This window comes from Zootermopsis nevadensis, unplaced genomic scaffold (assembly GCF_977971745.1).
Source record: "Zootermopsis nevadensis isolate Lab colony 2312 unplaced genomic scaffold, Znev_1.0 Znev_ptg000020l, whole genome shotgun sequence".
NCBI lineage: Eukaryota > Metazoa > Arthropoda > Insecta > Blattodea > Termopsidae > Zootermopsis > Zootermopsis nevadensis.
Genome location: NW_028259152.1, coordinates 9,788,372 through 9,807,497, shown reverse-complemented (window position 1 = coordinate 9,807,497; position 19,126 = coordinate 9,788,372). Strand labels below are relative to the sequence as shown.

The following is a 19,126-nucleotide window of genomic DNA, read 5'->3' as shown; positions in this document are numbered from 1 at the left end:
CAGTCCTATCCTAAAGCAGATCACATCCTCTCGAACAACCACTTTACGTCTTCCAAGTGGTGTCTTGTTCAGCCTCAGCTTCGGAAATTAAAATTTTGTACGCATTTACATTTCATAGCAAAGGAATCTTTTCTAATATATGAAGCGGTTCCTTTTCTGGGATAATGATAGACCTGGATCTACCTGCGGTTTAACAGTTCATTTGTGGATCCATGTAATAACACTAGGAGTTCCGAGCAGAACTCATAAAGCCTGCTTTCATACTGAACAGATTTTAATTCCCGCAAATTTGTGTTATTGACGTTATGTATATGTGGACTACTATAAGATTATAACACAACAAAATGATGTAATACACCTCATGGGTTAGCGTTATGATCGCTGGGTAGATGATTGATTTACATATTTATTTATGATTTATGATTTTTAACGAAGGTGTCAATAGCTAAGAACATCGAATGCTATGTTGGAAAGGGAACGGAAGGTGTCGTGGCCGAATGTACGTACTACTCCAGAAATCGCCGCAACGTCCAGACACTCACCATACTACCTATCTACTTCGTGCCGGGGTTTTTTCATCGGAGTTAAAGAGGCCGCGGCGTGAAGCTGACTACTCATCTCCATTTGGTGGGCTACAGTGGTTAAGAATGTATGAAGATACAACATGTACTCCGCCAGACGTCTACATGGTGCGATGGTTAACCGTTTCAAATCGAAGCTCATCTAAATGATGTTTAAGAATTCTGTCCGTACCGCAAAGAAAACACTTCACGATTACAAACGTCAATTTGTTGTAGGATTTGAGGTTTTCACAGCATTCTTCATCACTTTGTTAGTGCTGTTTATGTCTGTTCATGTTTACTGCGAGAATCACACAAAATCCACACATACAAAATGTACATTTAATTAAGATAACTTTACCATTAAAAGAAAGACTATACCAAGGACATAATCCCGAGTCAGCCTTTCCTTCGGTAGTTATGATTAGTCACCACATTAAGCAATTCTCAGTTATTAGGCCACAAAAACCGAAGATTCATCAACGTCATCACAAAGGCCATTCAAGTGAATGTATACTCGGTCAGTTCTCGTCTTCACAACTAAGCAGACAGAAGGTTTTGTTCCTTACACAAAGATAAAAAATAAAAGGACGGTAGAGAGGGTATCTGTCCGTTCTATTTGTGTCATCAACGAAAAACATTTCAATGATATTTGGTATCAGGTTCTATATTAAATGAATTTATTAAAATAAGTATTATTGGTCCAATACAATCCTTAGATTAACAAAATTCATCATGAAAGAAACTGGTGTATAACAAACCTGCACCCCATTAAGATCTGCATCTATTATGCGAAATTTTCCATATGAAACAGACCTTTACTTAAAAATGCAATGATGTGCCTCAAAATTGAATGCGTTGGCAAATTCTAGTGTTTATTTCTGTCACGTAGGTGCAGCAAAAGGGTAGACAGCTAAACGGGCATGACATAACTTCCCTAATACTCATTCACTTTACGCGTTCTGCAATTACGTATCTTGTTTTTATGCACCACGTCAGGAAGACAGTGGAGTAAAGCTGAGAGCAATTTTATCTTCTACAGACCTGTAACCAAAATATGAAACGCGCTGTCTTTTTGCAATGCGGAAAACATTTACTCTCTGAAGTTGTTTTAGCGGTTAAATGAAGGATTCGTTTTCTTTTCATTTCTACTACACAGACGTATCGTGCCCACGCAAACAGAATATAAGCCACTGCTACCCACACTAGTCAAACAATAGAAAGTAAACATATTATGTAACCAATGTTTGTGAAATTTCAATAGCGAAACACTGAAATACTCTGTAATTTTGTACACTGAGTTTTCAGAATATTATTCCCATAAAATCAGACATGGAACTTACCAAGAATAACATTCAATTAACGAATTAACTGGGAGCAATACACCAACAGGAAATTAGAAGAACCCTGGGACCTGTGTCCTAGTAGTAAAGGGTGATTATATTACAGACTTGAGACGGACTGAGAAACGTAGAACGTATCAGGATAATTAGATAAAAATACAAAATTTTAATCGGACCATCTCCAGGGAAGAGACCATTTAGCAGATATATATTATTATGATAATAAAGTCAATGAATATGAAATGGGAAGGACATATAGGACACACGGAGATATCTGAAATCCATATAAAATTTTCGTGTAAAAGCCTGAAAGAGATGATCCTTGGACGACCTATAGGCAGTTGGGGAGAAAGTATTACGGCTGTGTAGACTGGATAGGTTAAATTTTATTAGCTGTACGAGCCTTATTTTATCATTTCGACGAACTTTAAACGCTGGAAACGAAACATATATTTCCCACATAATACCTACAAGCTCCATGAGTAGAAAAACTCAAGACTTCAAAATAAAGCTCTCATTGACAGTTGACATTTTTACAATTCACATTTTTCAAGTTGTTCTAGAACAGTCTACCGAGTCGAAAACGTACGAAACGCGTTAAAAATGTGAAAGTTTTAATGGTTACATCAGAAACGGTATTATAAATACACAAACAACTATTTTTTTAACAAAAAATTATACCGTAGAGTCCAGTGAGTTGCATTTGCTGTCAGTGGTAGATTTAAAGTGTTTAGCAGAACAACAAACACCATCCCTTCCCTCAGTGGAATTCTTTTTATACTTCCTGAAATCAAGCGATCGATGGTTTTAATCGGGTCAACTAACTTGACTACTTTCTCTACACTTGCAATTCACCTGACTGCATACAGTCTGGCCTTGTCAACGAGAACATTAAACCTTCTCTTGCCTTGTGTCATAAGTGAAATCGCTTGTATGTACAAAACCGAAGTACAAGAATATTTTCTACAGACTCACACAGCCGATGGCTCGGTGGAAGTGGGCTTTCTACGTCGCCACTGAGGTTTTCATGTACGTTTGACTTTATGAAGGTGGAGATATATAAGAATATATCTGCTGTTATTGTATAACCACTACACCTGTCGGCTAAACTAGTTGTGTATAGTGAAGATAGGATACAAAAACTACTTCCATTGAGAAATACAATCCAAAAACAAGGGCGTTGCGGAAATCAGAAGGCTGATTTTTCCCTCATGGCGCAAGGCCCACCTAATATATGCTGCAGTAGCAATAGATGGGACACAACTCTAACTATCCTCGTGACACACAGGCAGTTAATTTTTCAATCTGTCAAATAATTCCCGTTTTTGAAGATTGCTGTCTTCTGAGTCCTTGACCCGCGTAGTCTGGTAGAAGATGGCTGTCTTCTGGGCTGTAGCGCCGTGTAGTCTAGCAGAAGTTCACCAACGTGTCAGATGTCCTTGGTGCACCGCCCTAATGATAGACGCAGCAAGAACCTCTAAAGCGTCGGAAAACTTCTACCAGACTACACGGAGCCAACAATCCAGAAGACAGCCATGTTCATACTCGGGACCGTGAGAACCTAAAATCTCACAATACCTGTTTTACGTGAAACCCCATAACTCATAATATTATTCGCAGAACACATTTTGATCTATCACGAATCAAATGGTAAAGATACAGAAATGTAAACTTACATGTACAAGTCTTCTCTGAATATCTTTGGCGATGGTATAGTATAACTGCTAGCATTGCTTTGTAATTTATACATCGTCTGCCATAAAAGTTGTTTTAGTCACCACGTTTCGAAGGGTAGATCTTCTTCCGGGAATAACTCGGTCTACTGGATCCAACAGAATAAATGTCTCACAATTTTAAACGAAGACAAAGGAATATCCGTCCTTCAAAACGTAGTAATTTCTAAAAGACTTGAGACAATGGATAGAATCAGAAACAAAGAAAGTAGTTTACATGATACGCAAAAGCAGAACGGGGCCATTTCTGCGCCCTGGGGCAGTTCAAAAACCTACGTCCCGCTTATGCAATTTACAGGTACAAAACCTCGACATGTCTGTCACCTAGCACCCTGGCTACGTACCTGGGTGGTGACAGAATCAGAGCTTAGCCTGAAGACCGTATGTCGTCGTGAGAGTTTCTGGACCTTTTGTAAATGACAGTATACTATCTTTAAATAAGCCACGACCACTTCCTTATGCATCTTTTCCATATCATAATACACATGCATCATCCGACGATATATAATATTCAGTTGAAAAGAATTGTCAAATAAATAAACGACCAATCATTCCGTTTGCAGATCGAAGTTCATTCACACTGATATAGACTCGGTACATTTTACTGTTTTTGCTTAGAGGTAAGTATATGTACCACTTGATTCAACAATCAGTAACTCTGTATTTTTCCCACAGAGTACTTTCATACATCTTGTATCATTCTCAAAACAAACAGAAATTAATTTTTTTAAACAGTATAAACAAACTGATCTTAGTAATGGTGAAGTGTTGTGTTTTGTTTGAAGTAAGAACTGAATTTTAAATATTATTTAGATAAACTGTACGTTTGCTCCACAGGACTAAACTACAATTATTATTCCCCTCCTTCAACACAATGTCGAATGATGGGTGCTTCTACTGGAAGTGGTAAAATTTCTTTCTCCACAGTACAAATTTTTTGACCGTCTGATCAACAGACGACTGTTCAACAAAGATTTGTACCATGCAGTCAAAAGTAATAATAATTATTAAGCATTAACAATGATATTAGTATGTCTTTTGATGTATTTACGATTTCCATGACCTTGTATTGATAACCCTGACATTACATTTAGAATTAAAAGGAAAATGACGTACGTAATCCTGTCCCTTATGCAGCATATACTTAGACCATTAAAACGATATTGCCTTTCAGCTTCTATTCAGCCTCCATACAAGAACAAAACACACCTCGATTGTCTGGATCTAGGAAAAAGTAGTTGATCTGTGTTACTGGACTGGGTTGTTTCGGCTTCCTATTTCAAAACAAGATTGGAAATACCTACTCCAGTTTCCCACATGCTTTTTTCCCCCTTTATTCAGCATACCTCAATGGGTCTGATGCTCAAGTTATTGCAGACAGAAACACACCGAACCAGAAATAATTCCTCCTTGTAGCTTGTTAAATATTTGCATTATTAGAAAGTTACAAACAGTTTCTGATCTTAACAAGGTTTGCAATTTATTCCACATAACACCATTTCTTTGTATAATGAGCGGTTTTGAAGAATAATAATAATTCGTTTTGATCTTTATGCAAAATATATCCAACGAAAATCAAAATAAAATTAAATCAGACAACGTTAGTGTATATTACCTCCGATACTACATTTCGTACGAATTCGTTCAGTTCTATAATGCAGCATCCCAGTGTTAATCTTCAGGTACTTATCATGTATTTTAACTGCCACTTTCAATCACATTGTTTGCCACGAAGTGGCTATCAAACTACATGTTTCGGCCGTATGCGGCCATTTTCAAGTTTGGTGTGTCTACGAGGTTATTGAACTCGTATTAAAAACCGAGATTTTCTTTCATTGTTAGCTTTGTTCAAAAAGATTTTAAATGTTTTCTAAACTACTTACTAATATATATATATATATAAAATTCATTCTGTGCTTTCGGAAATAGAGCCCTTTCTCTGTACGCGTCACTTTTTATACGTTCTGCAGGTAACGCATAATAATACGTGAGAGGCCGTTTCTCCTTGTGCTTTGCTTAAAGTGCCATGAAGGGTTTCGATTCAATTCGGAGCTTTCTATTTCAATTGGTGATAGTTTTATTGCGATCAGCTGCCAATAAGCCAAGTGCTCTGAATGTCTAACCAGTGTCTTATTCCGCTGCATATGCCCACTAATATCGCAAAGACATGTAGGTATTTTTATCTGTATCCGTGTCTGAAATTACCCAATTAGAATCTTCGTAACAGTCATTAAACCTGACCCTTTTTCATTATCAGGCATAAGTAATTCGAAACAAAATTTTAATAAAATTATTAAAAATAGGCTTATATGTCAATTATGGATTTTGTATTCCCAATTAATATCTGTAAACAACTTTATTACGTATTGCACTGGCAGCTATCCTGTTATTCGCCATTTTTGCCACAAGGGCACGAAAGGGTGATTATCAGATACACCCTCACAAAAGGTGACAAAGGAACTGGCGAGCTGAGCCTATCGCTGACATGTCAGCGTGATCCATAGGCTTACTAATGATTTAATTATAGTCCTAAACAATATTAAACACATACATACTGACATTATGCTTTCGGATGGCATAATACCACTTACTATTCCTGGCATGGGTGAAAAAATCATGTTATTTAAAGATACTCTACCAAGCATCTTTTGCCTTCCAAGAATTAACTTATGCCTATTGTAATTTTACAGCCATCTAATAAATAATTGATACATAGGCCTGTAGGTTATCTACACCCCCTTTTGATTTGTAACAAAGTGCAAGTTTTAGGAATCAGTCAGTGTCCAATATGTCCAGTTCGGTTAGGCCAAACTATATTTTCTCCGACATCTCCCATTCCTTCATTTACCGAATAAGTATTTGTCCCCTTTCATATATTTTCGATTTTAATTTTGTCTAATCTTGTACAAACACTGACGCTTCCTGAAAACTGCGTAAATTTTAGGCCTACTAACATTTTGTTGTTCTTAACACGTTTCATTTCCATACAAATTTTTAAAACAGCCAACATTTTATAAAATTCATTGCAACTTCGTCTCTCTCATTACGCGTCGTTTTAAAGTTCTGTTTATTATTCTACACATTCCTTGATACCGATATATTTTATTCACCGTATCAAATGATGATATTATGATGATAAGAGATTACAATTACCTTCGGTAAACTTGAAATAACGAAGCGAACGTGACCTATTTCAAGAAATTATCCAGACCTTCGAATGAGAAACTCACGAAAAAACCTCCGCGCTCCGTCCGAGATTTAAACTGGGAACCTCGTGGATCTAAATAAGAAGCGTAATTGCTTGAGCCAACTTGCTCGGTCTTCTTAATTTTAAAATTCGTACTGTCAAACACATCGTAATCAACTTAAGACCACGCGCCCAAATGTCACTATCACGCGCATTCATTCCAAAGTATCCGATACGTAAGCCAACACAGCTGGTTAACACCGCTGTAGAAAATAACAAACTAACTTCGTGGAACAGGGTCCTTCTTGAAGAGCAAACATTCGCTTTCTAATCAAGAAATTTCACGTCTTTTTTTACAGAACTCAAATGGTCATTACTGTACCACAAGAGCCCGCGAGGTTTTGAGGCCCTGCGTACCATTAGCGTCAACGTTTGGGCCTTAAATTCCGTACCGATCTCGCAACACTGTGGTTTTAACGGTAACGAGGTGTCAGTCCCCGTACGCCGACCATAAAGCTCGAGGATCACCCTCTCTCGGATGTCCGCGACTGCTTATTTAGTAAGTTCACAGCTACCTCCTGTTACATTGAGGACTTCTCCTTTACCCGCAACCTGAGAATGCGTCGTGACATGGGACCCACTTAATATGGCTGCAAGAATTACTGAAGTTTAATGAAGAGCACAGAGAAAGAACGTGGACTATTTAAAAATACTATCCAGCTTTTATGTCATGCGAGTCTTAGGTTTCTGTGTTAATGGTAGACAATCATCAATCGTGGACAAGAGCGCGTCTGAAATTTAATTTTATGAGCAGTTACAAAGAATTGACGAATTAATTACAAATGAATGCATATCAATTAAACATCGCTGCAAATAATATAAAATAAAAATCTCGACCACCAAAACCTATATGTGACAATGATCTTCCGCGAGAGTAAATTTTATTTTATACAATTAAATGGTTACAGCAAACATCAGAATTTTAAGTATTTAGGATATGTTATCTCAGATCCTGAAATGACATCAAAATGAAATTACAGTCGTACAACAAAATAAATTGCATTATTGAAAGAAATATCATCAAACAAATATTATCAAAAACAAAAATAAGAATACATAATATCACAACAAAATTAAGTTGTAAACATGATAATGGCGTCTGGATATTGAATAAAAGGGAATAAGAAGGCTGGAACGAGCACAACTGATATTTTTACGACCTTCCCTAGGTATCACGACATACGAAAAACTTAAATGGTTCATATATTGACAGTGAAATGAAGACTTCAAAAATTGCCTACACCTAAAACTGGATTTGGAAAAGAGGAGTGGACCCACTCCAGATTCAGTTTAGAGCGTTTCTTAACACCTTAATAATACCAGCAGAAGTTGAGGACATCTTGCACGAATTAATTAATAGTGCTGCTAGACTGTAAAATATCAGTGCAAATAATTGGTCGGTATCAACATATTCCACAGTTTCTTGGCTACAGAATTATTCTCGCAAGATACTACGACCAGTTATTTCTTCAGTCTGTCCCTATTCTAATCCCTGCAAAAAGACGTTAATCATCAATGGTCTACAAGGAACCAGTAAAAGACCGAAAGGCTTAAAATTGTATTTCAAGTCCTGCAAGGCACTACAGTGGATCTCAAAGTTAGTTTATAGTCACTCAGCCAGATCTATTTAAACTTCTTTCGACAAATGTTTAGTTAAGACCGTATTTAGAGACGGGGCTAACCTTTCCTAAGATGTCTCGGACGAAGTCAAGAAGCGGCCATTTCTGACAAATTAACTTAGCAAATAAAGAAGCCCTACCACATGTTTAAAAATTCACAGTTCCAGAATTAATTCTTAATCAAACAGTCTAGAAGGACCACCGTCTAAAATTTCAAAAGAAAAATGTGTAAGGACGATAATGTGATGAAAGGTAAAATGCTTAAAACCGTATTTAATTTGTGTATTTATGTCATAAACATTATTTTAACTTAATGTATTAATTTGTTTCTCTTAATCCTACATAAACCATTAGTGTTAGAAGATTTAGGCTACAATAAATATTTATAGTGATTAGTTCTACTCAACAGGGTTCAATAATTGAATGGTAACATTTAACAGAAATATTTTACGTTTAAAATATCTAACTTCGACTTGAAATTCAGAAGTTCATTCACAATACTTGGCGGTCCTTATTCGTAAAAATATAAACGTACAAATTTTAAAGCATAATATTTCGCGTAAAAATCCAGCACCTTCCTCTTATACTCGTAGACTCTTCTTCTACGAGCAAACAGAAGGAAGGCCCAACCTGGAGTTTGTATTATTTTCCTACAACACTTTAACACATTCGGCCAAGTTTTACGGTAAATCTGAATGTTTGAGGATGAGGACTAGTGGCAGGCTGTTGTGAACAAGGCAATGAACCTTCGTGTTTCCAAAAAAGGCAATGAATTTTTTGACCAGATGAGTAACTATCAGTGTTAAAATATTCTATTCCATTGAGTTTCTGAGTAAGCCGGTCAATTAATTACAAGTTTATGTTGAAGTCAAAGTCTCAAAGTGGTCGTTAACAGTTTTAGTTAGTACTGGCATCACTTGCTATTTATTTAGTTATTTGCCTCCAACAGAGAACATCTCTCCATTCACAAAACACGCATACTCCACAAAAGAAACACAAACAAAGACAAATTATATATTTCTCGAGAATATAATATAAAATAATGTGAAAATGTGTTTTATATACATTAACAGCAAACAAACTATAAAAGTGTCCGTTTATAACAAAAGGAAAAATAATCCAATATACTGTTAAATATCAGTTATCCAACACACAAGTTTTCAGGCATAAAAATAAACTTCAGTTATTTTAAATACTGAATAAATGAGAGATCGAAATGAGGTTTTAGCTATTCAACTACAGCACTCTTACATACATATGCATCGTCAAAAATGACAAAATTTAGACAGTAAAATTCCGAAATGAGTTGTAAAGATAAACTATTTCACACATTAACAAGGCAATCTCAATAAATAAATAAATAAATAAATAAATAAGTCAATGTGGCTTTCACATGCAAGGTGAAAATTCGATACCCATGTACGCATATCGAGATGTCACACTCGTGTGCTGCTCCTTAAAATATTGTGGCAAATTTTATGTGCTGTCTATTTAATAATCAATGGCACTGCATTCTGCCCAGAGTGTATTTATGAGCTTCGTATATTTCTCAGAATAAACAGCAATTATTTCCCTAAATAACGTTATCCACCTAAACTTTATGATGGAGACACGTTTTGCCTTTGTGGTAAGGGCTAAATTTTTAAATAAAATTTATATGAAATTCGTGCTTCAAAAGGCTAAATTAAAATAATTACTTTTATTATAAATAATATTTCGAATTATAGTACTAATTATAACAGTTGTATAGCAGTAACACTCCGTTAATTCTTTACCATTAATTACTATTCTTTAATTTTAATGAATTAGTTATATTAATGCGCATGTAACGCAGTCTGGAACCCAATTCCATAAATCGTGCATTATTTGACTGATCCATTAATCGGAATTCTTCTGAAGGTGCCCTATGCATTTTAATAGTGAATTAAGTCTGAAGGTTTGTGACGATGAAATACTGCTAAAACAAGGAACTTTCTGGACATTATCAATCGTCTTGATTTTCTGTTGAAAAACACGACGTTTCGAAGAATGGAATCTGTCTGAAAACGAAGACACATTCCAATCTCCGAAAAGTGTTTTAACAAAAACCGTGAAGATAGATAATGTCCAAAAGGTTGTCGTTTTAATTGTTAATAGCGGCCAGACGAAGTTCGAAATTCTTAATTGAACAATAGTCTGTATTTTGTACTCCGGCCATTACTAATAATTACTTGTAATTTCATACTTCGGCTGTAATTTTAAAACCGAAAAACAGACGACAGCCGTCTTTGGGATTAGCTTTGGCTAAAAGTGTAACTAAGTTTCAATTTATATGGCGGGAACTTTTAGAAAAAATAATTTACGAAAAACTTTTTTATGTAAATAAACTATATCAACTACGATGCCATCAAATGTCACCATATTCATCAGCGAACCTTTATTTTCCAACAGAAACATTTTATTTCGGGAAAACAATGAACTGGGAAAGTCGTCACTAAATACGACCCTGGATTCATAAATAGTCAATTATGTTGGCATAAATTTTCGCTCCCTTGCCACACAACCTATGACACTGAGTCTTGACATGAAATAACACAGTACTGGATAATACAACATAAACATTTTCTATCTTTTTAAAATTATTTTCCCGTATGCGATACTGTAAAGGGTCCAATAACTTGGTCTGTTTCAAATCTTTGACTTCAGTTTTTCATATACAAATAGGTACAATACAACACGGCGTTAACATGTATCACTCTCGGACAAATATTGGAGTAAGTGTGTAGACACTGGACAAAGATTTGCTTTTAGGTATTTCGTTGAAGGCCCACAACATCTGTGCTTAATCGTATGAAGAGGGGACCAATGTCAGGAATACAGTGAATTATACACCAACGAAAGGCTATCTTGAGTCAGAAACTAACTGCAGTAAAAAGTGTTAGTAGTAATATTTGTCAGGTGTCGATGCAAAAATATACGGTTCATTCTACCACTGACTTCATACACAAGGGACTATTTTGTGCCGCACAGGTGACTAAGAATTTCTTCACATAACACGAAATATCACCGTGTCTATAATCGAGCTACAAGCTGTCAATAATAAACTTATTGAAATACCTGCGACACCGAATTCTAACTTACATTTCGGCCCGAAGTAATTTTTGTACAATAAAGACATGTTCACAGGACAAGAGTAAAACAAAACATTTTATAAACCAACAAAACTTGAAATAAACCCAGTTTCCTTGCCATATTGCTTTACAATGCGCTCCTTCTCGCAGAGATAAAATTTTAAGGAACAAGGATTAACATATATAGAAGTTTAAACAATAAATGCGGGTGTGTACAATGGAAACAAAATATTTTACAAACCAAAACCTTTCAAATGGCGCTCCTTTGTACATATCCGACTCCCAAAACAACTGTTGTAGCAGAATTATTAACAAAACAAAGCATACAAAATTTTAAGTGAATATAATTTAAATCATACACAAACAGGGATTTAAGGGTACAAACCGCCTGAAACATTCTGCATCAGGTGATAAGAGCCTTTTTCTAAACAACTATACTTAGAAAAAGAAGAGCCTGCAACGAAATAGCAAACCCGTAAGTAAGTCAACATCGTATAACAATTTAAAGCCGCTAACATAACAACAGCCTATATGGTATCTTCTTCAAACTCCCCCCCCCCAATAAGAATAATTTTAAATGCGCTAATGTATTGTAATTAATATACACACACGTGTATATATATGCATTATACGTAAAATACAGATTATTTTACTACGTATATCTGCATTTTCATAAATGAACTATAACATTTATAAACATCTTCTTTTAACAAATAAATCGCAAAAACTATTCGGCTCTGAAATTGAAAATTAAACGTTACATCTAGCTTGTGGACTGCATATTCTAACATCAACAGTATCGTCATGGATATTTTGTCAGGTTCAGTTATGGGAATAAACTTAAAAATGTTTTATAACTTTAATATGTAAGCAAGGGAATTGTTCTGATACTGAACATATGCAAAGAATTCAAGGAGTGTCACGGAATAATTCAATCAATTTGCATCCACAAATTTTGTTTAACACTTTCCGTGATAGGAACGAGACATATAATTTAAAACAATGGTCTTATCCGTTTGAAGCCGAATCTTATCTAAATAATATTCAAGAATTCAGTTATTACCTCAAAGGAGACACAGCACGTCTCCATTACAATGATAAATTCGTTAATGCTGATTACAGTAAGAATAATACTACACTCAAAATTACAAAATATAGTTAATGACTGTTAAAGCAGGTGGTACATAGAGTTACCACTGGGCTTTAAAGCGTTATAGTCTGAGTTTATTTGGCGACTGAGGAAAGCAGTGAAAGAAATGTCTCACGCCATTTCTAAACAGTTTAAGAAAAGTATGTATCTGGATTCTATCGTATTACGTATTCCATTCATTTATTCAAATTTATTTGGAGTTACCAATAAATGTTTCGCTTACTTCGTCATGTGCATCTTTCAGGCATAATTTCTGGTTGTAGTTCTTACTAATAAGTGGTTGAGTTAATACGGAATGATGTAATATGTAAGTTATAATAACATGAATAATGTATCAGTAACACAGTATAACTACATTCGCAGATCAAAATTCGTATTAACAATTTCTCAGCTGATCAAGCAATTCTGCGCCATTTATGGAACCAAGCAGTTTATTACTGTGTTCACAAGAGCCCGTCTATCTCGAGTCACTTAAATCCACTCCACATTCTCACACTCTACGTCTTTAAGTTACGACTTGGTATATAGTATTACCACCCCATCTACGTGTCTCAAAAAGCAATTTCTTCCCTTCAACTTTTCCTGTACGCAATTTTCAACCCCCCATGTTTGTTACACAACGTAATACGAATGTTAATAATGAAGTTACAGATGTGTGAATTCAACTACATCTTGAGATGCTTACCGATATATAGTTATTCTGAGAAGCTTAGAAGATATGTAAGTAAAGAAGATTAAAAATGTATAAGCTGTATCGATCCTAGTAACATGTGACAGGTCCCACCGTCTTGCCACTCTGACCAACCCCGTAACGCAGGAATCAACTCAAGTTTCTTAAATAAAAAGTCAGCATTAAAGCAGGGAAGACTCAAGCATGTCAAGTGCATTTCTGATCCGACACCCAGTTTCTCTGTGACCTTTCTAAAAAAATTCCATGCCAGTGCGCCATTGTTCTTACCAGGTTTGTGTATTTAACCGTACAAATTCGAAGCTCGTCTAAATAATATTTAAGACTCCAGAGATCAATTGGTTGATGCTGTTTATGGACATAATCTTTGTTCTGAACCACCCACACTGTGGGAAACATTCAGAGCTACGGTACTATATGTTAAAGCAGTGGTACATACAATTGCCACTGGTTTTAGAGGGTTAATACAATCGACCGCCTACATCCATACGAGCGGTAAGAAATAAATGAGACGTTGTTGCAAACAGCAGGCGACTCAGTCTATGTTAGATTAACCTCAAAGTAAGTTTCGATATTATTAATGTAAAAGTAAAAGGAAAACAGAAAGCAAAACCCAGTAAGTTCCCACCTCAGTATATTAGAACATGTCGTCTGTCAAGATTTACTGTTTGATGTAAGCTCTCAGCGAGATAATGTGTACGTACAATACAAAAACAACTCGGGATATGAACCCGTAACCCATACAACATGTTGCTACAAATTTCTCGATCACGACAGCTACGTTCGGCCACAAGAGGAGGATATTCCTAAGCCATGGTAACTAAAATTATTTAACGCTGTGCAGACACGATGTAGTAGGGAATCAAAGTTCCGAAAACAGTTGTGATATGAATATTAAAACGTTTAAAGCCGACATCGAAAATTTGTGTTTTGTCGGTTATGAAACCATTCATTTGTAGGAATGATTGGAAATAAGAATCAGATGTAATATCCTAAATTGCTTTAGAAAAGAACACTAAGAAAAAAAACAATCTGATGATATCTGAAGGTTTCTGGCGATAGTGCGTTATAACCTGAAAATCTGTCCCTTTGGTCTAAGTCATAAAATTGTACAAATACGTTTTAGAAGCTGGATTCAGCTTCTGTCTTCAGGTAAAGGACGAGGGAAAAAGGCAGAAAGCCTATTTGTTGGGGCCCCTTACTGAGCTAGCCTTAGATTTAGACCAGCTCAGACAGGTGGTCCAACAGATAGACTTCCCCCTCGCGTTTTACCAGAAGAAGGGAAAAGAATCCATCTTCAGAAACGTTAACTTTCTTCTTTAATCTTACGAAAACCATACGCGCACGAATGTCATGTAAGCAAAACCCTGTGACATTAAAAACATGCATTTCGTGGCTGAAAAACTCAGCAATTTATGGATGTAAATCATAGAAGCAACAGAAACCTTCCCCCAAACCTCAGACTTGCATCATGAACAAGCGCATCTTCAATTCAATACAAAACAAGTCATCACTCGTCTCGAACAATTTCATGTAACTGAGCTAAATAAATCCAGGAATAAGAAACAATCAAGAGCAACATAAATTTTTTAACCTCACACGAGGGCTGTAAAATGGACAGTATTTGTTTGGAAAGATCTTGTATTCGGTGTGCCAATGCACAGAGCAGTTTCTATCAATTAATTAGCTCCACTGAGCAGAGTCTTTCTTTAGAAGCTACTCATGAAATAACCACCTTTTTATAAAACCCAAAAGTTCGTTACCATGCTCCTCAGAGTTCGCTTTTCGTGGCCCTGTGTAACATTTCATAACACGCTGCTTTTTTACGCTGAGGAGTTAGCACCCCCCCTCCCCCAACCTGAAGGTTATCCCCTATCGGTTCCACGCGACTGCTTATGAGCACATTCACAGCTACCCTCTTTCTGGAAACATTACCCGTTGTCAAAATGGGGCTAAAATCAAACGGGGTATGATCTATTGAATAAAAATTTCCTTGGATATTATCCATCGTCTAGTAAATATAAAACGTAAAACGGAGATAGGGATTAGCTCTATCTAGTGGGCCCAACTGTATAGGAACCTGAAGACGGAGATAGAGTCCCATCTCCGAAACGTCGTTTCACGTTTTATATTTACTAGACGATGGATAATATCCAAGGAAATTTTTATTCAATTGACTCTTCACCATCGTCAAGAAGTTTTAGATTTGGGGTATGATCTCATGGACATACACAGATGTAAATACAGAATGCCACCCACTTTTTAATTCCAATCTAAACTTCATGTACTAATCCCGTTCTCAAGAACGAGGCTGTAGTGACCAGTAAATGCAATATAGGTACTGCACCTGGTGTAGGTAATAACTCCACGGAGAACAGTCTTTTCGGAGGAGTTAAAAATCGCTGTTTGCCAAGAAATTCCATACCATCTATGGAAGTCGAAAGTAGACACAGGCAACCATTGCTTCTTATGAAGCACTTGAATCCTATCCCTATACTTCGCCCTGTTTAGTTTAAGATTCTGTGTTATATTATCATCCCGTCTACGACTTCGTCTAACAAGTGATCTTCATTCAGATTTTAGGGTTAATATGCCCTTTAAAGTCAAATGGTAAGTGTATGTTCCATCTGCTTCAACAATCAGCAACTCTTCATTTTGTATTTATTTGTTTTGTATTATTTCCATTGTAAACAGGGATTATTACCTTATTCAGCAGTAACTACCTTATCTCTGAAATGGCGAAGTGCTGTTTTCTATGTGGTACGGACTGAAATATTAAATATTATTTAAATCAGCGTCGGCTTCAAAGGGTTATTTTCGCACTTCTCGTGTTTCCCATGCAGTTCACGCCTATAATATTTTATATTTTAAGTATAAGTTTAAGTACAATCTTTGAGGTATTTTTTACGATTCAAAAATAACGAAGTAATCTATAAAAAAATCCGCATAAACCTATACGGATATTAAAAATAAAATCCACTTTTTCCACAGTACAGTTAATTAAATTGTACTCACTACGGCACTTTCATAAGACACGATGTGGACATCTTGTATAAAAGACTGCCATAACCTCAACTACAATGCAAATCATCAAGTTCATGCTCAAAACCTACCCCAGCAATCATTAGAAAGGAAGCACATAGAACATCCCGCGATCTACCACACTAAAGAAAACTATCTTCAGCAGCTGTCTCGCAGAAACATTTCAATACAAGCCTAAAGAATCGTGAAAAGAACTACGTTATCTCGTTTCCACACAGTTGCCCACAAATATTAACGCCATACAGCGAAACTTGTCAAGCGAATATACGACCACGGCACCTAAGTCAAATGGAGTGCATTCCACAGAGGAACAAGGTAGCATTCACATCTGCTTCTTCTTTTACGTAGTTATATGTACATATTTACAATGAGTACATTTTATTGTAAAATCTTTTTAAAAGACGATAGGCTTATACGGCCCACACTAACAGTCACGTAGAGAACTCTTCTCTTCGTAGTAAAGCTTAAATTAAAATCTGATCAAATTTCTTAGAAAATGCGAAAGAACTTGTACACGGCATGACATAACCTCTTAAAAATCTACAACTTTTATTCATAACGTTTCTCGATATACGCCTACATTTCATTACATAAGTAAGTTAATGTAATTATGCACGTTTAATTATCATTCTGGCAACAAATATATTTCGAATAATGTTAGTATATGATAACCAGTTCATGTTTATGAGATTAACACATGTTATGACACGAATAATAATTCCACCGCTGTCACATTTGAGTCAACAATATGAACATCAATACCAATGAGATATAAATCGCAGATAATGATTTTTTTTAAAAAAACGAGTGTAATAATTCTGGTTATTAGTGTGAAAAAGCCATGATTTTGTGAAATAAAAATAAAATAAAATGAAGGTATTATGATGAGAATTTTCTTGTGCCCAGTTCACTCGAGTTTGAACTGCTTACAAGTACCGACAAATTCAATAACATGTCAATTCTCCATTTCTTGACTCATTTGAAAAATGGAACAATACATTCGGAATTCTCTTCTGCCATTCTTTCTTCACGACCAACAAACTCATCTTCTCATACATTCAAGTGGACACAAATGCCCTAAAAGGTAAACTCAACAGTCTGTAAGAAGAACCAAAGAATTCCATCGGGCTTACATCTGCAATGCAGGGTAGTGAGGAGAAAAAATTTACTGCATCATTTGGAACCGGCGAGGCAGTGTAAGTATGGCCGGCCGGCCTGTACAGGTAGAAGAGACGGGAGCCTTGCAGCTTTCAGGGCACAGAGAGAGAGAAGAGAGAGGCCGAGTCCTCCTGAAGCCTCAGGCGCGGTAGTAAACACAGGTCCAAGAGGTGAGGTGAAGCAGCAGCAAAGGAGATTTTTTCAAGAGAGTAAAACAGAGAGAGAAAGAGAAAACCTATCCACGAAACCCCCAAAACTTAAAAACCTAACAAACATGCGTACTTGTCCGTCTGGCCAGCCTTGACCACTGCAACCGAAACACACACAAAAAATAAAAATAAAATGAAACAAAACACAAAGATGGAAAGCGCATTGAAACTCACCAACATATTAATGTGAACAAACTGGATTTAGAGGGTCAATGTTGCCTTGACACATGGACTCCTAACGGCGTTAAGTGTTTAGGTTAGGTAAGAAAAAGACAAATCCCGACGCGTCAAGAAACAATTTCACTTCGTTAAATAGCTCCCCAATTCGAAAAGCCTACTTTCACACTAGACGTAGCACGCTGTAATGGAATCTCGTAAACACTACAGAGTGAGAACGGAACATAAACGTGATTCAGTATCTACAGAGAACATACCTGAGCAGAACACTCCAACCAGACAATCACAATGTGTGCATGTGTCACTACAGATAATCCGTGTAAGAGCTTAATCCTGCGACGAAACTATTGCAAATAATGCTCCCTAGACGCCACACAGAAACTTCACCAAACTACACAACAGTAAGCAATAAAAAATCTTAAGAATTCACTCCTTATACAACACACGCGCGTGCCTTGCGGCTACTGATAGGCGTAAGTCACCTTGGTGAGAACACTTCACATGACTGTGAGGAGGATCATCACAGGTCACAACACCAGACGTCGACTGGTGACCATCTTCTCACATACGAACCGATGCGCACTTGAGCTTTCTTAGCACTGAACTGGCGGCCTGGTTGGTTGGCAGCCGAGTTCAGTGGGCAGGCCGTCCGCAGAGCAACAGGTTACCAGCCTGACTGGAAGGGACATTCAAGGGCTTCTTCGGAAACGAGCTCAGGTGCACAATGGCGGGACCGTTTGAAACTGGCTCTCATACGATAAATGCTGTTTTCATCAAGCCAGTATACAGTGGCAGAAATAAGACGGAACCCATAAAATTCTGTGGTATATTTTTTTAATATCTGGTGGTGCCACTGTGTTAAAATCACACTATCGATATTTATAAACACAACCCATAAACAAGATTGGCCGTTACTATATACACGTTATTTCATAGAACGTTTCGGATGCCTGAAACAAGCCTCCACATGCATTATTTGTTATTGCTACCAACATAAATATCTCAAAACACTTTTCGAACGATGTGACAGGTTTTTCAAATTCGTACTTTGGGACTTTGCATTCTACATTGGCTTTGATTTTCATTTCTC

The 19,126-nt window shown here is 36.5% G+C and overlaps 1 protein-coding gene across 2 annotated transcripts in view; it reads right to left on the bottom strand.

Annotated features, from left to right (window-relative positions):
* The window catches only part of ds (dachsous cadherin-related 1), a 430,815-nt gene extending 412,167 nt beyond the window's left edge, over window positions 1-18,648 (bottom strand). For both annotated transcript variants that reach the window (XM_087351708.1, XM_087351709.1), the window contains exon 1: window positions 18,294-18,648. The gene's annotated coding sequence lies outside the window, so the exon portion shown is untranslated. The remainder of the gene's footprint in view (window positions 1-18,293) is intronic.
* Between the last annotated feature and the right edge of the window lie 478 nt (window positions 18,649-19,126).